This window comes from Sardina pilchardus, chromosome 2, assembly GCF_963854185.1.
Source record: "Sardina pilchardus chromosome 2, fSarPil1.1, whole genome shotgun sequence".
Classification (NCBI taxonomy): Eukaryota; Metazoa; Chordata; class Actinopteri; order Clupeiformes; family Clupeidae; genus Sardina; species Sardina pilchardus.
The window spans coordinates 13,600-35,010 of NC_084995.1; the positions used below are offsets into that span (position 1 = coordinate 13,600).

At 42.7% G+C, this 21,411-nt stretch overlaps 7 non-coding genes across 7 annotated transcripts; all 7 read right to left on the reverse strand.

The window, feature by feature from the left end:
- Window positions 1-1,418: 1,418 nt before the first annotated feature.
- LOC134075370 (5S ribosomal RNA) lies at window positions 1,419-1,537 on the reverse strand. Its single transcript, XR_009938125.1, has one exon. It is a non-coding gene; the product is annotated as a 5S ribosomal RNA (ribosomal RNA).
- Window positions 1,538-11,165: 9,628 nt separating this feature from the next.
- On the reverse strand, window positions 11,166-11,284 carry LOC134075402 (5S ribosomal RNA). Its single transcript, XR_009938154.1, has one exon. It is a non-coding gene; the product is annotated as a 5S ribosomal RNA (ribosomal RNA).
- Window positions 11,285-12,901: 1,617 nt separating this feature from the next.
- On the reverse strand, window positions 12,902-13,020 carry LOC134075520 (5S ribosomal RNA). The gene has a single exon (XR_009938264.1). It is a non-coding gene; the product is annotated as a 5S ribosomal RNA (ribosomal RNA).
- Window positions 13,021-14,638: 1,618 nt separating this feature from the next.
- Window positions 14,639-14,757, reverse strand: LOC134075638 (5S ribosomal RNA). Its single transcript, XR_009938378.1, has one exon. It is a non-coding gene; the product is annotated as a 5S ribosomal RNA (ribosomal RNA).
- Window positions 14,758-16,409: 1,652 nt separating this feature from the next.
- On the reverse strand, window positions 16,410-16,528 carry LOC134075757 (5S ribosomal RNA). The gene has a single exon (XR_009938478.1). It is a non-coding gene; the product is annotated as a 5S ribosomal RNA (ribosomal RNA).
- Window positions 16,529-18,146: 1,618 nt separating this feature from the next.
- On the reverse strand, window positions 18,147-18,265 carry LOC134075288 (5S ribosomal RNA). Its single transcript, XR_009938046.1, has one exon. It is a non-coding gene; the product is annotated as a 5S ribosomal RNA (ribosomal RNA).
- Window positions 18,266-19,909: 1,644 nt separating this feature from the next.
- LOC134075300 (5S ribosomal RNA) lies at window positions 19,910-20,028 on the reverse strand. Its single transcript, XR_009938057.1, has one exon. It is a non-coding gene; the product is annotated as a 5S ribosomal RNA (ribosomal RNA).
- Window positions 20,029-21,411: the final 1,383 nt, after the last annotated feature.

Here is a 21,411-nt window from a genome sequence, read left to right on the forward strand (position 1 = left end):
ATGGACAATTTATTCCCTACACTGGACTATTTGAACTTTCATTGTCATTGTAACTTTCAAACTACAAATGACTGTACTGTAACTGACCCAAGGCAGATGGGTTGGGCCCTTGAGTCGTGGGTCTGTCTGAGGTTTCTTCCTATATGTATCTCCAATTCTAGGGAGTTTTTCCTTGCCCCTGTTACTCATGGGCTCTCTTTGAATGTCTAACACTCTGTAAAGCGCCTTGAGACATGTGTAATGTATTGGCGCTCTATAAGCGACATTAAATTGAAATTGAAATTGAATTGAAAATTTTGAATGGCTTGAAAACGTATCATGGTGGTTTATTGGGGCATACAAAGGCAACAAAATACAATACAAAAATGTTACAATGTGTACAACAATTGCAAACACGGGAGAGTTGTTCCGCTACACGTCCCGATTGCTTTCTCACTACATACGAACCGCTCTCGGGTTCGATTGGAAACGAGCCGAGACCACCTGCTCTAGGCGGTCTCGGCCCATTTGTTTTGTTCCGGAACAGAGTGCGATTTCTGCTTTCACATATACCCAATCGAACTGATCTTTGGGGGAAACGCTCCCTGTTCCGATTCAAATAGCCAGGTCTGAAAGCGCCCTAAAAGAAAAGCCAACTTTAAGCACAAGCTACGTTTGATACTTTTTCTTAATGTCTAGTAGCGACAGAAAGCGTGGCGCTCCCTCCGGCGACGGAGACGTGAATGAGCGCTTCTCCTTAGCGCACGGTTTATATAGGCCTTATACGTAATAGTAGACACACGTCAATCGAATGCTGCATCTAATCCGACAACATAGGCTATGTAGTAGCAACTGCTGTCAAGCAAAACTTCATGAAGCACGCTGATATTAGCTTTTCATATATCAATTCGCTGTGCGTAAAAACAGGAACTTTGGTCACTCGCTCTACTTGGACATCCTGAAACGAGTAACCTACAGTTGTTCAGGAAAACACTACAATATCTGGGATGTCGAAGGCCATGCAGACTATAGGCTATTTTCCATACTCAGACAGTGTTGAAAAAATTACTTTGCAGCTCTTGGGCGAATGAACACAGCGAGACCGGGAATTGTACAACACGGTGAAAACTACATCGAAAACAAAGCTGTCACCCCAAAAAATAAGCTAAACATTCCAGATGAAAACAAGCACTAAAACTCCCCCAATCCGCCAGCTGTTTACAGTCAACTCGTGCAATTTTTTCCGACCTGTTGCTGGCTTAGCCTATATTTCCTACCGATGCATTTATTTATTTATTTATTTATGTATTTCTTTATTTTGCTTTCAAACGGAGGAAGCAAATATTCAAAGGGGTTGGAACGTCTACGTACTAGGGAGCAGGCACGCACAGACAGACAGCCTGAAAAAAAAAAAAGTTTCACTGGCTGATGGAGAGAAAAGCTTACGGCACCTGGTATTCCCAGGCGGTCTCCCATCCAAGTACTAAACAGGCCCGACGCTGCTTAGCTTCCGAGATCGGACGAGATCGGGCGTGTTCAGCGTGGTATGGCCGTAAGCGAAAGCAACCGGCCAAAGTAACCTACTTAAAGCTCCCTAACCCGGGTTGGAGACGCGTGTGTTGTGAAAGGTGAGGTACGCTACATTGTGTTCAAGAAAACAAGGGCGCATTTTCCGCGTGGAGTTCAACTTTGAAAGTGAAGAATACAACAAATGGCATTTAAAACTTGGTAACATTTCCAATAACTGTTCCTTCTTTATCCTAAAAACGATGGGTACTGACAGAAGAGTTTGGTTAGGCAAGTGCACATACTTTACTCACAGTACAACATACATAGGGCAGCTTTATCTCTGATTAAAACGCTCACAGATTTCTTTAGAAGCTAAATAAATTGTAATGGTGACATAGCATGGCAAAAACCACTTGGTGTGTACACCATTTGAAACTACCACAAGTAAATTAGAAAATGTCACTGGAGTAAAAAAAAAGCTCAGCTTTTCAAACAAAGATGATACTCAAAGCTAAGGAGAGAAATCAGTGTCTGGCCATGCATGAGAATATAAAACCACTAAGTATTTGATGGGATTTAAAAAAAAAAAATCCGTTTCTCTAAGCAGAGCGAAAACACAGGAGACGTTTCATTGGAGAGAACAGCCCTAATTTACAATTCATAAAATATGAGCTTCGTTTTAGAAACTTAGCCTCTCAATGAAAACAACGTACACATAGGCTACCGGTCGGGATGCGGACGCTCCGAGTTGGGTCTCTGGCCAGTTAGGACTGCGCATTCAGGTCATGTGTTGTAAAGAGGGTTGTTTCGTGGATCCTCTTTGCTTCATCTTCGCCACGGAGAAAGAAAAAACAACTGCTCCAAATGCAGTTCTCTACTGGTGTGCTAGAGTCACTGGCAGCCAATGATCCATACATGTCCAGATGTACACTAGCGACAGAAAGCGTGGCGCTCCCTCCGGCGACGGAGACGTGAATGAGCGCTTCTCCTTAGCGCACGGTTTATATAGGCCTTATACGTAATAGTAGTGTAACTGCCAAGGTTGATTTTGTTTTGTATGATTTTGGTTTATTGTTGTTATGATTTGCGATATTATGTTGTGTATATTTTGGGTTACCTTTTGTGTGTGTTGCATCACCTGATAGGCCTAAAGGTCAATTTAGTACATGTTCCACACGGACATTTGAAAGTGTTGCACAGCTCACCTGGACGGCCGAGTGCTGTGCGTGTGATAACTCGTGGTCATGTCGGCATTCCACGTAGTTTAAGACTTTTTCACACTGGACCTTTTAAGCTTTTATATCGCAAGACTGTGGGGTTTTTTGTTTCTCATTCCCTCATGGTGTGTGCAGCCAGCGAGGTATGTGGACTTAATTGCTAAATGATAATATGTGATTGAGTGTTTTATATTGCCTTTTAACTGAGTGAATGTATTGTGTTTATTACCGAACTCTTAACAGTTCGACGGTGGACGAAGATTAATTAAAGAAAGAAAAATAAACCACCCGTAACTGAGAACTAAGGCTTTGCGTATTTCCTGAGGGAGTGACAGTCGAACTCGGCACCAGTAAGCAAGCCATAGCCTACCGCCTGCAAGCAAGCTGAACCCGGAGCTGCCCTTGATCCTTTCTTCCCGGCCTTTGTGGAGCCCGTTGCCGAGGTTGGAACTAATCAACCTAGGAGCTAGTGTCGCGCTCAGCTGAGTGCAAACGCTAATCGGATCCACCTGCGTGACTGCGAATTCCAAGCGGAGTTGGATAGAGTTGGGCTACAACTGCCGAAGACGGACCTGCCGAAGTTTCCCCAAACCTGGCGTGTTGGAGAGACACTAAACAGATAAGCAAACATTTAGTCTAGAATTAAAAACACACAGTTCGTTTTTTTGCACGAAAACGTCGGGCTGGGTTGTGTCCAAAACACTTTGAACTTTGTAGCCTACAGCCTATGGTATTTTAAGTTATGAACGAGCATTTAGTTTGTATTCATTGAATTGAATGTTGAAAAATGTGTGCACATGTACTAGTTAACTTATGTTGACATTTGATGCTTAGGTCCATGGACAATTTGCATTTATGGCTGATTTTTCATTAGTTCATTTAGGCTAACTATACGCCTTTGAAGTGTATGTTGCTCTTATGTATAGTCAAGTCTTGTAACTGTAAGCCTAATGCTTAAGGGACAGTAACCTGTCTAAGTTAATTTATTTGGGTAGGCTATCAAAATCATTCTCTCCTTTTTATTCATAGTCTACTGATTACTCTCCTAGTTCATTTTCTAAAATAATATAAAATGTCCCAGTCAAACAAAGAACCGCAGGGTGTAGCTGCCTTAAAAGAAGCAACAGAGCCACAGCAAACGGTTAATTCTAACACTGCCCAACCAGTTATACAAACTGAAGACCCTCGTAGAAGTGAAAGATCTCGTACATTAACTGAAAAGGGGAGGGAATTGCAAGAAGAAAAGTTAAGTGGGCTTCTGCGCCGTTTCTACTCGATTTATGAATGCTGGAAGGTTCTGACAAAGGTAGCTAAAAAATCTGTCATGAGACAGGATACTAGTAGCGTCTTACAAGACAACATAAGCCGAATGCAGAAAGAATTAACTGATCTTAATAAAGTTTATGATGCATATAGAAGTATCGACACCCCATCTCATGACCTACGCTGCAAGTTGGACAAAAGTACATCGGTCACTAAGATTGTCACACAGAATGCTCATTATCAAATGCAAGGAACAGATGAGGAGATGATTTGGCCCGATGCAGATTCTGTTTTCGCCTCTTCAACTTCAAGTATTTCACTTTCTGCCCACGAGACTAATTCCAACGCATCATTTGTAAAAAGACAACAGGCTGCTGTTGAGTTTGAATATACACAAGCTGTATTGAGAATCATGGCAGAGCAAGAGCGCCGCCAAGACGAGCTCCGAAGACTCGAAGCGGAGGAGAAGCAGAAGGCTGCAGACCAAGAAGAAGCTGCGTTGGTTCGTCTCTTACAGGAGGAAAAGGAAGAAGTTGAACGCAAGATGGAAAGACAGAAACGAGAGGCGGCCCTCCTGAGGAAGCAGCAAGAAGAGAATGCTACCAGAAAACGATCTGTTGACATCCTAAAAAGAGAGCTTGATCGCTTGGAAGAATTAAAAAGGATAAATGCTGCCAAGGCAAAGCTTCAAGTCTTTGACGAAAATCTTGACCTAGACCAGGAGCCTGCATCACAACATCTTGAGCTTCCCTCAGCTGTGCATGCAGTTAAGCAAGTTAAATCGGTGGACAGGCATTTGCAACCACCACAAGACATGACTGTAGGAAGTGCGTATCCAAGTGACACTGGGAATTTTGTGAGAGTTTTGGCCGAGGCTATATCAGCGAACAGACTACCAGTTCCAGAGCCTTCCATCTTTAATGGCGATCCACTTAAGTTTAACCACTGGAGGTCATCCTTTCAGACCTTAATTGAGAGAAAAAATATTCCCACCTCAGAAAAGGTCTTTTTCCTTCAGAAATACGTCGGTGGGGTAGTCAGAGAGGCTTTAGAGGGTCATTTTTTGCTTGGCTCAGAAGATTCATACAGTGCGGCCTGGGATCTCCTTAATGAAAGATATGGCCAACCATTTGTCATTGCTAAAGCTTTTAGAGACAAATTGCTTGCCTGGCCAAGAATAGCAACTAGAGAGAGTGCCGAACTAAGAAGATTTGTTGATTTCCTACGCAGTTGTGAATATGCTATGATTCACAATGAGAGTTTACATGTTCTTAATGACTCAATGGAAAACCAAAAACTTACTGCCAAGCTGCCTGAATGGTTAAGCCTTAGATGGAACCGAAGTGCCACACACTACCTGTTAGAGCATGGAAGATTTCCAACATTTAGTTATTTTGTGACCTTCCTTTCAATGGAAGCTAGTATAGCTTGCAATCCAATAACATCTTATCAAGCATTACAATCATGTGAATCTGAAAAGGCAAAGAACAAGAACCAGAATGCTGTGCCTTTCAAGAATCAGAACATTGGTGCCCGGATCTTTACTGTCGACACCAGTGAGAGGAACTCGGACACATGCATGTTTTGTAATATAGCAGGTCACAGCCTACACAAGTGTTATGCATTTCTTGAAAGTCAAGTTGCCGATCGAGTCAAATTCATCCAGACTCAAAAACTCTGCTTTGGTTGCTTAAATCCTGGCCACCAATCAAAGAACTGTAGGAGGCGGATGACTTGTGATATCTGCTCAAGGCGTCACCCTACATGCCTACACGAAGAGCGCTCAACTCAAGAATCTAATCGAGGACAATCCGAGGTAATAAACCACAGTCAGAAAAAGCCATATTCAATGCCACACAACATTACCACAAGTACATCTAATAGAATTGTTAAAGATGGCAATAGTACTATCCAGACTTCAACAATAGTACCTGTCTATGTGTCCAGTGACTCGGGCAAGGAAGTTCTGGTGTATGCCCTTCTAGATTCACAAAGTGATTCGTCCTTCATTATAGAAGAAGTGGCTGACGCTTTAGATGCAGAAACTGAACCGGTGAAGCTGAAACTGTCCACTATGTCATCGACAGGCACAATTGTGTCCAGCAAAAGGCTCAAGGGCTTAAGGATAAGAGGGCTGTTTTCCTCCAAAAGGATCACAGTGCCAACAGTTTACACAAGGGAATTCATTCCTGCTACGAGATCGCATATTCCCATTCCAGAAACTGCTAAAGCGTGGCCACATTTAGAACATCTTGCAGAAGACATTTCTCCATTAAAGGATTGTGAAATTGGCCTGTTGATTGGGTATAATTGCCCACAAGCTCTTATGCCAAGGGAAGTTGTGTGTGGAGAAGAAAACCAACCGTTCGCACAAAAAACTGACCTAGGATGGAGTATAGTAAGCTATTGCGACCCTATGGAACACCATGGTGATGCAGTCGGTGTAAGTCATCGCATCTTCGTAAGACAAGTAACTCCTAAACACAACTCGCCAATCCAGCTCAAAGGTGAAGTTCACTTTGTCTTTAGAACTCGGATCAAGGAAATGATCACCCCTGATGATGTCATGAAGGTGCTTGAATCTGATTTCAGCGAGCAAGCAGGAGAAGATGCAACACTTTCTCAGGAAGATCTTCAATTTCTGACTAAGCTGAAAGATGGAATAAAACACAAGCCAGATGGTCATCTTGAAATGCCTCTACCTTTTAAACAAGATGGACCAAGACTACCCAACAACAAGTCCTGTGCTGTTCAACGTTTGATGTGTTTGGGAAGAAGACTCAAAAGGGATCAGAAATACCGTTCAGACTACTTTAACTTCATGGAAGACCTTATCAACCGTGGCGATGCAGAACAAGTTCCAGAAGAACAGGTCAGCAGTAATCCCGTTTGGTATATTCCCCATCATGGGGTTTATCACCCTCAAAAGCCTGGGAAGATACGTGTCGTCTTCGATTGTTCAGCACGGTTTCAGGACACATCCTTAAATGACCACCTCCTCACTGGACCAGAGCTCACAAACACCTTGCTGGGAGTTCTCTGTAGGTTTCGCAAAGGCCCAGTCGCCATAACATGTGATGTGGAACAAATGTTTCATCAATTCCATGTAAGGCCCCAAGACCAAGACTATCTGAGGTTTTTATGGTGGAAGAATCGTGATCTTGAGTCACCACCATCAATCTTTCGAATGAAGGTTCACCTATTCGGGGCAGCATCTTCACCTGGCTGTGCCAACTTTGGGTTTCAACATCTAGCTGCCAAAGGTCAAGGTCAGTTTAACCAAAACACTGTTACATTCATCCAGAGAAACTTTTATGTTGACGATGGGCTTGCGAGTGTGACCTCTGATGCTGAAGCAATCCAGCTTATCAAGGAAGCAAGACAACTCTGTATGATGGGCAAGCTTCGTTTACATAAGTTCATTTCTAACAGCAAGGAGGTTTTGAGATCAATTCCAGAGGAAGAGTGCGCTCCAAGCATCAAAGATCTGGACATGGCCCTTGGAGAACCATTCATGGAACGAGTTCTCGGCGTCCAATGGTGTGTATCCTCTGATGACTTCCAATTCAGAATTATTGTCAAGGAACGTCCAATGACTAGAAGGGGAGTGTTGGGTACGGTCGCTTCCATCTATGACCCGTTGGGTTTTGTAGCACCCTTTATCCTTCGTGGAAAACAGATCCTACAACACCTCTGTCGAGACAAGGTCGGTTGGGATGAGCCACTCCCAGAAGAGTGTGGAATACAGTGGGAGTTGTGGCTACAAGATCTCCCAAACTTATCCAGTATAAGGATCAGAAGGTGCTATGTGCCAGCGAAATTCAGACGTTAAGCAGTATGAGTTCCATCATTTCTCAGATGCTAGCAGCACAGGTTATGGGGAATGCACTTATCTCAGAGTAATCAGTGCTTGTGGAGATGTCTATTGTTCATTGGTCATGGGGAAAGCGCGTGTTGCCCCTACTAAGGTAACTACAATACCCCGGCTTGAATTATCTGCAGCAGTGGTGGCAGCAAGGACAAGTGTCATGCTTAGAAATGAGCTGGAACTAGAAGGGCTTCAAGAATATTTCTGGACTGACTCAAAGGTTGTTCTTGGATATATAAATAATGATGCCAGGCGTTTCCAGGTGTTCGTGGCAAACAGAATCCAAAGAATCAAGTCTCTTACAGATTCCATGAAATGGCACTTTGTACGCTCGGAAGACAACCCTGCAGATCATGCATCAAGAGGCCTAACTGTAGATCAGCTGATGTCTTCCAATTGGTTCACAGGTCCAGATTTTCTATGGAAGGAGCAGCTACTCATTGGAGATGTTAGGGTGGGAGAGGTCAATGATGAGGATCCTGAGCTGAGAAAAATCCAAGTGTTGAGTACTGAAGTAAAGGAAGAGAGGACATTGTTAAGCCATCTGACTAAGTTTTCTGACTGGAGAAGGGTCGTCAAGGCGATTGCTTGTCTCAAGCGTTATGCCAAGCAGGTAAAGGGTGTTAGCCCAAGAGTAAATGGAGCTACAAGCATCAAAGAAAGACAAGAAACTGAACTTTTCATAATCAAATTGGCTCAAATGGAAGCATTCAGTGGTGAAATCAAAAGCATAAAGCAATCCAACGAAGTAAAATCCAGAGATAAGGCAAATAAATTGTACAAACTCAGCCCATTTGTCGATGAAGATGGTGTGCTTAGGGTTGGAGGGCGGTTGACTAGATCTGTTCTTCATCCACACATCAAACATCCTGCCATAATGCCACGGTCAAGTCATGTGTCGTCCTTACTCATCAAGCACTACCACGAGAAGGTGCACCACCAAGGAAGAGGATTAACTGTAAATGAATTACGTTCCAACGGAATTTGGATCATAGGGTGCAGCAGTGCAGTTTCCTCCCACATCTACAAGTGCTTGATCTGTAGAAGGTACAGAAGGCCCACACAAGATCCCAAGATGGCAGATTTACCACCAGAAAGAATGGAAGTGACATCCCCATTCACTTATTGCGGCTTAGATTGCTTCGGACCATTTTATGTGAAGGAAGGGAGAAAGGAACTGAAAAGGTACGGCCTGCTCTTCACTTGTATGTGTTCTAGAGCCATACATATTGAAATGCTGGAGGACCTTACTACAGATGCGTTCATTAATGCATTGCGAGCATTTATTGCAATTCGTGGAAAGGTTCGGCAGTTGAGATGTGATCAAGGTACCAACTTTGTTGGCGCTCAAAGAGAGTTCATGAAGGCAATGGAAGACCTCAATCAGGAACAGTTGAAGGAACATGGATGTGAGTTCAAAATGAACATTCCATCATCAAGCCATATGGGAGGTGTCTGGGAAAGGCAGATTAGAACGATCAGAAGTGTTCTAACAGCAATCCTTGATCAGGCTGGTAAAAGACTTGACAGTGCCTCACTAAGAACCTTTCTCTATGAAGTAATGGCTATTATAAATAGTAGACCTCTGACAACTGAGCATTTACATGATCCATTGAGTCTTGAACCTCTTACTCCAAATCACTTCCTTACAATGAAATCCAGTATTACAGCACCCCCTCCTGGGCAGTTTGTGAGTCAGGATCTGTACCTGCGCAAGAAATGGCGACAGGTGCAGTTCTTGGCGAATGAATTTTGGACTAGATGGAAGAAGGAGTATTTACTCAATCTCCAACTAAGACAAGTATGGCAAAAGGATAAAAGAAACACAAGGGTCAATGACATTGTCATCCTAAAAGAGGATGGTACTCCACGCAATAAATGGAGATTGGCAAGGGTAGTAGAGGTATATCCTAGTACTGATGGCAGAGTCAGAAAAGTGAAATTGCTCATGAATGACTCCACCTTAGACGAGCAAGGAAAGCGCACCTCTAAGCATGTTTATCTTGAGAGACCTGTGCAAAAGATCATTTTATTGCTTGAGGCTGAATGAAAGTCATGGGTTCCTTTGCAACCATAGACTTAAGGTCAATTCAGGGTAAAATGTGAGTACAATGTCTAAAATGAATTAGGTGAAATCACTGTTATGATTTGGTGGGAGTGTAACTGCCAAGGTTGATTTTGTTTTGTATGATTTTGGTTTATTGTTGTTATGATTTGCGATATTATGTTGTGTATATTTTGGGTTACCTTTTGTGTGTGTTGCATCACCTGATAGGCCTAAAGGTCAATTTAGTACATGTTCCACACGGACATTTGAAAGTGTTGCACAGCTCACCTGGACGGCCGAGTGCTGTGCGTGTGATAACTCGTGGTCATGTCGGCATTCCACGTAGTTTAAGACTTTTTCACACTGGACCTTTTAAGCTTTTATATCGCAAGACTGTGGGGTTTTTTGTTTCTCATTCCCTCATGGTGTGTGCAGCCAGCGAGGTATGTGGACTTAATTGCTAAATGATAATATGTGATTGAGTGTTTTATATTGCCTTTTAACTGAGTGAATGTATTGTGTTTATTACCGAACTCTTAACAGTTCGACGGTGGACGAAGATTAATTAAAGAAAGAAAAATAAACCACCCGTAACTGAGAACTAAGGCTTTGCGTATTTCCTGAGGGAGTGACAAGTAGACACACGTCAATCGAATGCTGCATCTAATCCGACAACATAGGCTATGTAGTAGCAACTGCTGTCAAGCAAAACTTCATGAAGCACGCTGATATTAGCTTTTCATATATCAATTCGCTGTGCGTAAAAACAGGAACTTTGGTCACTCGCTCTACTTGGACATCCTGAAACGAGTAACCTACAGTTGTTCAGGAAAACACTACAATATCTGGGATGTCGAAGGCCATGCAGACTATAGGCTATTTTCCATACTCAGACAGTGTTGAAAAAATTACTTTGCAGCTCTTGGGCGAATGAACACAGCGAGACCGGGAATTGTACAACACGGTGAAAACTACATCGAAAACAAAGCTGTCACCCCAAAAAATAAGCTAAACATTCCAGATGAAAACAAGCACTAAAACTCCCCCAATCCGCCAGCTGTTTACAGTCAACTCGTGCAATTTTTTCCGACCTGTTGCTGGCTTAGCCTATATTTCCTACCGATGCATTTATTTATTTATTTATTTATGTATTTCTTTATTTTGCTTTCAAACGGAGGAAGCAAATATTCAAAGGGGTTGGAACGTCTACGTACTAGGGAGCAGGCACGCACAGACAGACAGCCTGAAAAAAAAAAAAGTTTCACTGGCTGATGGAGAGAAAAGCTTACGGCACCTGGTATTCCCAGGCGGTCTCCCATCCAAGTACTAACCAGGCCCGACGCTGCTTAGCTTCCGAGATCGGACGAGATCGGGCGTGTTCAGCGTGGTATGGCCGTAAGCGAAAGCAACCGGCCAAAGTAACCTACTTAAAGCTCCCTAACCCGGGTTGGAGACGCGTGTGTTGTGAAAGGTGAGGTACGCTACATTGTGTTCAAGAAAACAAGGGCGCATTTTCCGCGTGGAGTTCAACTTTGAAAGTGAAGAATACAACAAATGGCATTTAAAACTTGGTAACATTTCCAATAACTGTTCCTTCTTTATCCTAAAAACGATGGGTACTGACAGAAGAGTTTGGTTAGGCAAGTGCACATACTTTACTCACAGTACAACATACATAGGGCAGCTTTATCTCTGATTAAAACGCTCACAGATTTCTTTAGAAGCTAAATAAATTGTAATGGTGACATAGCAGGGCAAAAACCACTTGGTGTGTACACCATTTGAAACTACCACAAGTAAATTAGAAAATGTCACTGGAGTAAAAAAAAAGCTCAGCTTTTCAAACAAAGATGATACTCAAAGCTAAGGAGAGAAATCAGTGTCTGGCCATGCATGAGAATATAAAACCACTAAGTATTTGATGGGATTTAAAAAAAAAAAATCCGTTTCTCTAAGCAGAGCGAAAACACAGGAGACGTTTCATTGGAGAGAACAGCCCTAATTTACAATTCATAAAATATGAGCTTCGTTTTAGAAACTTAGCCTCTCAATGAAAACAACGTACACATACCGGTCGGGATGCGGACGCTCCGAGTTGGGTCTCTGGCCAGTTAGGACTGCGCATTCAGGTCATGTGTTGTAAAGAGGGTTGTTTCGTGGATCCTCTTTGCTTCATCTTCGCCACGGAGAAAGAAAAAACAACTGCTCCAAATGCAGTTCTCTACTGGTGTGCTAGAGTCACTGGCAGCCAATGATCCATACATGTCCAGATGTACACTAGCGACAGAAAGCGTGGCGCTCCCTCCGGCGACGGAGACGTGAATGAGCGCTTCTCCTTAGCGCACGGTTTATATAGGCCTTATACGTAATAGTAGACACACGTCAATCGAATGCTGCATCTAATCCGACAACATAGGCTATGTAGTAGCAACTGCTGTCAAGCAAAACTTCATGAAGCACGCTGATATTAGCTTTTCATATATCAATTCGCTGTGCGTAAAAACAGGAACTTTGGTCACTCGCTCTACTTGGACATCCTGAAACGAGTAACCTACAGTTGTTCAGGAAAACACTACAATATCTGGGATGTCGAAGGCCATGCAGACTATAGGCTATTTTCCATACTCAGACAGTGTTGAAAAAATTACTTTGCAGCTCTTGGGCGAATGAACACAGCGAGACCGGGAATTGTACAACACGGTGAAAACTACATCGAAAACAAAGCTGTCACCCCAAAAAATAAGCTAAACATTCCAGATGAAAACAAGCACTAAAACTCCCCCAATCCGCCAGCTGTTTACAGTCAACTCGTGCAATTTTTTCCGACCTGTTGCTGGCTTAGCCTATATTTCCTACCTATGTATTTATTTATTTATTTATTTATTTATTTATTTATTTTGCTTTCAAACGGAGGAAGCAAATATTCAAAGGGGTTGGAACGTCTACGTACTAGGGAGCAGGCACGCACAGACAGACAGCCTGAAAAAAAAAAAAGTTTCACTGGCTGATGGAGAGAAAAGCTTACGGCACCTGGTATTCCCAGGCGGTCTCCCATCCAAGTACTAACCAGGCCCGACGCTGCTTAGCTTCCGAGATCGGACGAGATCGGGCGTGTTCAGCGTGGTATGGCCGTAAGCGAAAGCAACCGGCCAAAGTAACCTACTTAAAGCTCCCGAACCCGGGTTGGAGACGCGTGTGTTGTGAAAGGTGAGGTACGCTACATTGTGTTCAAGAAAACAAAGGCGCATTTTCCGCGTGGAGTTCAACTTTGAAAGTGAAGAATACAACAAATGGCATTTAAAACTTGGTAACATTTCCAATAACTGTTCCTTCTTTATCCTAAAAACGATGGGTACTGACAGAAGAGTTTGGTTAGGCAAGTGCACATACTTTACTCACAGTACAACATACATAGGGCAGCTTTATCTCTGATTAAAACGCTCACAGATTTGTTTAGAAGCTAAATAAATTGTAATGGTGACATAGCATGGCAAAAACCACTTGGTGTGTACACCATTTGAAACTACCACAAGTAAATTAGAAAATGTCACTGGAGTAAAAAAAAGCTCAGCTTTTCAAACAAAGATGATACTCAAAGCTAAGGAGAGAAATCAGTGTCTGGCCATGCATGAGAATATAAAACCACTAAGTATTTGATGGGATATAAAAAAAAAAAAAATCAGTTTTTCTAAGCAGAGCGAAAACACAGGGGACGTTTCATTGGAGAGAACAGCCCTAATTTACAATTCATAAAATATGAGCTTCGTTTTAGAAACTTAGCCTCTCAATGAAAACAACGTACACATACCGGTCGGGATGCGGACGCTCCGAGTTGGGTCTCTGGCCAGTTAGGACTGCGCATTCAGGTCATGTGTTGTAAAGAGGGTTGTTTCGTGGATCCTCTTTGCTTCATCTTCGCCACGGAGAAAGAAAAAACAACTGCTCCAAATGCAGTTCTCTACTGGTGTGCTAGAGTCACTGGCAGCCAATGATCCATACATGTCCAGATGTACACTAGCGACAGAAAGCGTGGCGCTCCCTCCGGCGACGGAGACGTGAATGAGCGCTTCTCCTTAGCGCACGGTTTATATAGGCCTTATACGTAATAGTAGACACACGTCAATCGAATGCTGCATCTAATCCGACAACATAGGCTATGTAGTAGCAACTGCTGTCAAGCAAAACTTCATGAAGCACGCTGATATTAGCTTTTCATATATCAATTCGCTGTGCGTAAAAACAGGAACTTTGGTCACTCGCTCTACTTGGACATCCTGAAACGAGTAACCTACAGTTGTTCAGGAAAACACTACAATATCTGGGATGTCGAAGGCCATGCAGACTATAGGCTATTTTCCATACTCAGACAGTGTTGAAAAAATTACTTTGCAGCTCTTGGGCGAATGAACACAGCGAGACCGGGAATTGTACAACACGGTGAAAACTACATCGAAAACAAAGCTGTCACCCCAAAAAATAAGCTAAACATTCCAGATGAAAACAAGCACTAAAACTCCCCCAATCCGCCAGCTGTTTACAGTCAACTCGTGCAATTTTTTCCGACCTGTTGCTGGCTTAGCCTATATTTCCTACCGATGCATTTATTTATTTATTTATTTATGTATTTCTTTATTTTGCTTTCAAACGGAGGAAGCAAATATTCAAAGGGGTTGGAACGTCTACGTACTAGGGAGCAGGCACGCACAGACAGACAGCCTGAAAAAAAAAAAAGTTTCACTGGCTGATGGAGAGAAAAGCTTACGGCACCTGGTATTCCCAGGCGGTCTCCCATCCAAGTACTAACCAGGCCCGACGCTGCTTAGCTTCCGAGATCGGACGAGATCGGGCGTGTTCAGCGTGGTATGGCCGTAAGCGAAAGCAACCGGCCAAAGTAACCTACTTAAAGCTCCCTAACCCGGGTTGGAGACGCGTGTGTTGTGAAAGGTGAGGTACGCTACATTGTGTTCAAGAAAACAAGGGCGCATTTTCCGCGTGGAGTTCAACTTTGAAAGTGAAGAATACAACAAATGGCATTTAAAACTTGGTAACATTTCCAATAACTGTTCCTTCTTTATCCTAAAAACGATGGGTACTGACAGAAGAGTTTGGTTAGGCAAGTGCACATACTTTACTCACAGTACAACATACATAGGGCAGCTTTATCTCTGATTAAAACGCTCACAGATTTCTTTAGAAGCTAAATAAATTGTAATGGTGACATAGCAGGGCAAAAACCACTTGGTGTGTACACCATTTGAAACTACCACAAGTAAATTAGAAAATGTCACTGGAGTAAAAAAAAAGCTCAGCTTTTCAAACAAAGATGATACTCAAAGCTAAGGAGAGAAATCAGTGTCTGGCCATGCATGAGAATATAAAACCACTAAGTATTTGATGGGATTTAAAAAAAAAAAATCCGTTTCTCTAAGCAGAGCGAAAACACAGGAGACGTTTCATTGGAGAGAACAGCCCTAATTTACAATTCATAAAATATGAGCTTCGTTTTAGAAACTTAGCCTCTCAATGAAAACAACGTACACATACCGGTCGGGATGCGGACGCTCCGAGTTGGGTCTCTGGCCAGTTAGGACTGCGCATTCAGGTCATGTGTTGTAAAGAGGGTTGTTTCGTGGATCCTCTTTGCTTCATCTTCGCCACGGAGAAAGAAAAAACAACTGCTCCAAATGCAGTTCTCTACTGGTGTGCTAGAGTCACTGGCAGCCAATGATCCATACATGTCCAGATGTACACTAGCGACAGAAAGCGTGGCGCTCCCTCCGGCGACGGAGACGTGAATGAGCGCTTCTCCTTAGCGCACGGTTTATATAGGCCTTATACGTAATAGTAGACACACGTCAATCGAATGCTGCATCTAATCCGACAACATAGGCTATGTAGTAGCAACTGCTGTCAAGCAAAACTTCATGAAGCACGCTGATATTAGCTTTTCATATATCAATTCGCTGTGCGTAAAAACAGGAACTTTGGTCACTCGCTCTACTTGGACATCCTGAAACGAGTAACCTACAGTTGTTCAGGAAAACACTACAATATCTGGGATGTCGAAGGCCATGCAGACTATAGGCTATTTTCCATACTCAGACAGCGTTGAAAAAATTACTTTGCAGCTCTTGGGCGAATGAACACAGCGAGACCGGGAATTGTACAACACGGTGAAAACTACATCGAAAACAAAGCTGTCACCCCAAAAAATAAGCTAAACATTCCAGATGAAAACAAGCACTAAAACTCCCCCAATCCGCCAGCTGTTTACAGTCAACTCGTGCAATTTTTTCCGACCTGTTGCTGGCTTAGCCTATATTTCCTACCTATGTATTTATTTATTTATTTATTTATTTATTTATTTATTTATTTATTTATTTATTTATTTATTTATTTATTTATTTTGCTTTCAAACGGAGGAAGCAAATATTCAAAGGGGTTGGAACGTCTACGTACTAGGGAGCAGGCACGCACAGACAGACAGCCTGAAAAAAAAAAAGTTTCACTGGCTGATGGAGAGAAAAGCTTACGGCACCTGGTATTCCCAGGCGGTCTCCCATCCAAGTACTAACCAGGCCCGACGCTGCTTAGCTTCCGAGATCGGACGAGATCGGGCGTGTTCAGCGTGGTATGGCCGTAAGCGAAAGCAACCGGCCAAAGTAACCTACTTAAAGCTCCCTAACCCGGGTTGGAGACGCGTGTGTTGTGAAAGGTGAGGTACGCTACATTGTGTTCAAGAAAACAAAGGCGCATTTTCCGCGTGGAGTTCAACTTTGAAAGTGAAGAATACAACAAATGGCATTTAAAACTTGGTAACATTTCCAATAACTGTTCCTTCTTTATCCTAAAAACGATGGGTACTGACAGAAGAGTTTGGTTAGGCAAGTGCACATACTTTACTCACAGTACAACATACATAGGGCAGCTTTATCTCTGATTAAAACGCTCACAGATTTGTTTAGAAGCTAAATAAATTGTAATGGTGACATAGCATGGCAAAAACCACTTGGTGTGTACACCATTTGAAACTACCACAAGTAAATTAGAAAATGTCACTGGAGTAAAAAAAAGCTCAGCTTTTCAAACAAAGATGATACTCAAAGCTAAGGAGAGAAATCAGTGTCTGGCCATGCATGAGAATATAAAACCACTAAGTATTTGATGGGATATAAAAAAAAAAAAAATCAGTTTTTCTAAGCAGAGCGAAAACACAGGGGACGTTTCATTGGAGAGAACAGCCCTAATTTACAATTCATAAAATATGAGCTTCGTTTTAGAAACTTAGCCTCTCAATGAAAACAACGTACACATACCGGTCGGGATGCGGACGCTCCGAGTTGGGTCTCTGGCCAGTTAGGACTGCGCATTCAGGTCATGTGTTGTAAAGAGGGTTGTTTCGTGGATCCTCTTTGCTTCATCTTCGCCACGGAGAAAGAAAAAACAACTGCTCCAAATGCAGTTCTCTACTGGTGTGCTAGAGTCACTGGCAGCCAATGATCCATACATGTCCAGATGTACACTAGCGACAGAAAGCGTGGCGCTCCCTCCGGCGACGGAGACGTGAATGAGCGCTTCTCCTTAGCGCACGGTTTATATAGGCCTTATACGTAATAGTAGACACACGTCAATCGAATGCTGCATCTAATCCGACAACATAGGCTATGTAGTAGCAACTGCTGTCAAGCAAAACTTCATGAAGCACGCTGATATTAGCTTTTCATATATCAATTCGCTGTGCGTAAAAACAGGAACTTTGGTCACTCGCTCTACTTGGACATCCTGAAACGAGTAACCTACAGTTGTTCAGGAAAACACTACAATATCTGGGATGTCGAAGGCCATGCAGACTATAGGCTATTTTCCATACTCAGACAGTGTTGAAAAAATTACTTTGCAGCTCTTGGGCGAATGAACACAGCGAGACCGGGAATTGTACAACACGGTGAAAACTACATCGAAAACAAAGCTGTCACCCCAAAAAATAAGCTAAACATTCCAGATGAAAACAAGCACTAAAACTCCCCCAATCCGCCAGCTGTTTACAGTCAACTCGTGCAATTTTTTCCGACCTGTTGCTGGCTTAGCCTATATTTCCTACCGATGCATTTATTTATTTATTTATTTATGTATTTCTTTATTTTGCTTTCAAACGGAGGAAGCAAATATTCAAAGGGGTTGGAACGTCTACGTACTAGGGAGCAGGCACGCACAGACAGACAGCCTGAAAAAAAAAAAAGTTTCACTGGCTGATGGAGAGAAAAGCTTACGGCACCTGGTATTCCCAGGCGGTCTCCCATCCAAGTACTAACCAGGCCCGACGCTGCTTAGCTTCCGAGATCGGACGAGATCGGGCGTGTTCAGCGTGGTATGGCCGTAAGCGAAAGCAACCGGCCAAAGTAACCTACTTAAAGCTCCCTAACCCGGGTTGGAGACGCGTGTGTTGTGAAAGGTGAGGTACGCTACATTGTGTTCAAGAAAACAAGGGCGCATTTTCCGCGTGGAGTTCAACTTTGAAAGTGAAGAATACAACAAATGGCATTTAAAACTTGGTAACATTTCCAATAACTGTTCCTTCTTTATCCTAAAAACGATGGGTACTGACAGAAGAGTTTGGTTAGGCAAGTGCACATACTTTACTCACAGTACAACATACATAGGGCAGCTTTATCTCTGATTAAAACGCTCACAGATTTCTTTAGAAGCTAAATAAATTGTAATGGTGACATAGCAGGGCAAAAACCACTTGGTGTGTACACCATTTGAAACTACCACAAGTAAATTAGAAAATGTCACTGGAGTAAAAAAAAAGCTCAGCTTTTCAAACAAAGATGATACTCAAAGCTAAGGAGAGAAATCAGTGTCTGGCCATGCATGAGAATATAAAACCACTAAGTATTTGATGGGATTTAAAAAAAAAAAATCCGTTTCTCTAAGCAGAGCGAAAACACAGGAGACGTTTCATTGGAGAGAACAGCCCTAATTTACAATTCATAAAATATGAGCTTCGTTTTAGAAACTTAGCCTCTCAATGAAAACAACGTACACATACCGGTCGGGATGCGGACGCTCCGAGTTGGGTCTCTGGCCAGTTAGGACTGCGCATTCAGGTCATGTGTTGTAAAGAGGGTTGTTTCGTGGATCCTCTTTGCTTCATCTTCGCCACGGAGAAAGAAAAAACAACTGCTCCAAATGCAGTTCTCTACTGGTGTGCTAGAGTCACTGGCAGCCAATGATCCATACATGTCCAGATGTACACTAGCGACAGAAAGCGTGGCGCTCCCTCCGGCGACGGAGACGTGAATGAGCGCTTCTCCTTAGCGCACGGTTTATATAGGCCTTATACGTAATAGTAGACACACGTCAATCGAATGCTGCATCTAATCCGACAACATAGGCTATGTAGTAGCAACTGCTGTCAAGCAAAACTTCATGAAGCACGCTGATATTAGCTTTTCATATATCAATTCGCTGTGCGTAAAAACAGGAACTTTGGTCACTCGCTCTACTTGGACATCCTGAAACGAGTAACCTACAGTTGTTCAGGAAAACACTACAATATCTGGGATGTCGAAGGCCATGCAGACTATAGGCTATTTTCCATACTCAGACAGCGTTGAAAAAATTACTTTGCAGCTCTTGGGCGAATGAACACAGCGAGACCGGGAATTGTACAACACGGTGAAAACTACATCGAAAACAAAGCTGTCACCCCAAAAAATAAGCTAAACATTCCAGATGAAAACAAGCACTAAAACTCCCCCAATCCGCCAGCTGTTTACAGTCAACTCGTGCAATTTTTTCCGACCTGTTGCTGGCTTAGCCTATATTTCCTACCTATGTATTTATTTATTTATTTATTTATTTATTTATTTATTTATTTATTTATTTATTTATTTATTTATTTTGCTTTCAAACGGAGGAAGCAAATATTCAAAGGGGTTGGAACGTCTACGTACTAGGGAGCAGGCACGCACAGACAGACAGCCTGAAAAAAAAAAAGTTTCACTGGCTGATGGAGAGAAAAGCTTACGGCACCTGGTATTCCCAGGCGGTCTCCCATCCAAGTACTAACCAGGCCCGACGCTGCTTAGCTTCCGAGATCGGACGAGATCGGGCGTGTTCAGCGTGGTATGGCCGTAAGCGAAAGCAACCGGCCAAAGTAACCTACTTAAAGCTCCCTAACCCGGGTTGGAGACGCGTGTGTTGTGAAAGGTGAGGTACGCTACATTGTGTTCAAGAAAACAAAGGCGCATTTTCCGCGTGGAGTTCAACTTTGAAAGTGAAGAATACAACAAATGGCATTTAAAACTTGGTAACATTTCCAATAACTGTTCCTTCTTTATCCTAAAAACGATGGGTACTGACAGAAGAGTTTGGTTAGGCAAGTGCACATACTTTACTCACAGTACAACATACATAGGGCAGCTTTATCTCTGATTAAAACGCTCACAGATTTGTTTAGAAGCTAAATAAATTGTAATGGTGACATAGCATGGCAAAAACCACTTGGTGTGTACACCATTTGAAACTACCACAAGTAAATTAGAAAATGTCACTGGAGTAAAAAAAAGCTCAGCTTTTCAAACAAAGATGATACTCAAAGCTAAGGAGAGAAATCAGTGTCTGGCCATGCATGAGAATATAAAACCACTAAGTATTTGATGGGATATAAAAAAAAAAAAAATCAGTTTTTCTAAGCAGAGCGAAAACACAGGGGACGTTTCATTGGAGAGAACAGCCCTAATTTACAATTCATAAAATATGAGCTTCGTTTTAGAAACTTAGCCTCTCAATGAAAACAACGTACACATACCGGTCGGGATGCGGACGCTCCGAGTTGGGTCTCTGGCCAGTTAGGACTGCGCATTCAGGTCATGTGTTGTAAAGAGGGTTGTTTCGTGGATCCTCTTTGCTTCATCTTCGCCACGGAGAAAGAAAAAACAACTGCTCCAAATGCAGTTCTCTACTGGTGTGCTAGAGTCACTGGCAGCCAATGATCCATACATGTCCAGATGTACACTAGCGACAGAAAGCGTGGCGCTCCCTCCGGCGACGGAGACGTGAATGAGCGCTTCTCCTTAGCGCACGGTTTATATAGGCCTTATACGTAATAGTAGACACACGTCAATCGAATGCTGCATCTAATCCGACAACATAGGCTATGTAGTAGCAACTGCTGTCAAGCAAAACTTCATGAAGCACGCTGATATTAGCTTTTCATATATCAATTCGCTGTGCGTAAAAACAGGAACTTTGGTCACTCGCTCTACTTGGACATCCTGAAACGAGTAACCTACAGTTGTTCAGGAAAACACTACAATATCTGGGATGTCGAAGGCCATGCAGACTATAGGCTATTTTCCATACTCAGACAGTGTTGAAAAAATTACTTTGCAGCTCTTGGGCGAATGAACACAGCGAGACCGGGAATTGTACAACACGGTGAAAACTACATCGAAAACAAAGCTGTCACCCCAAAAAATAAGCTAAACATTCCAGATGAAAACAAGCACTAAAACTCCCCC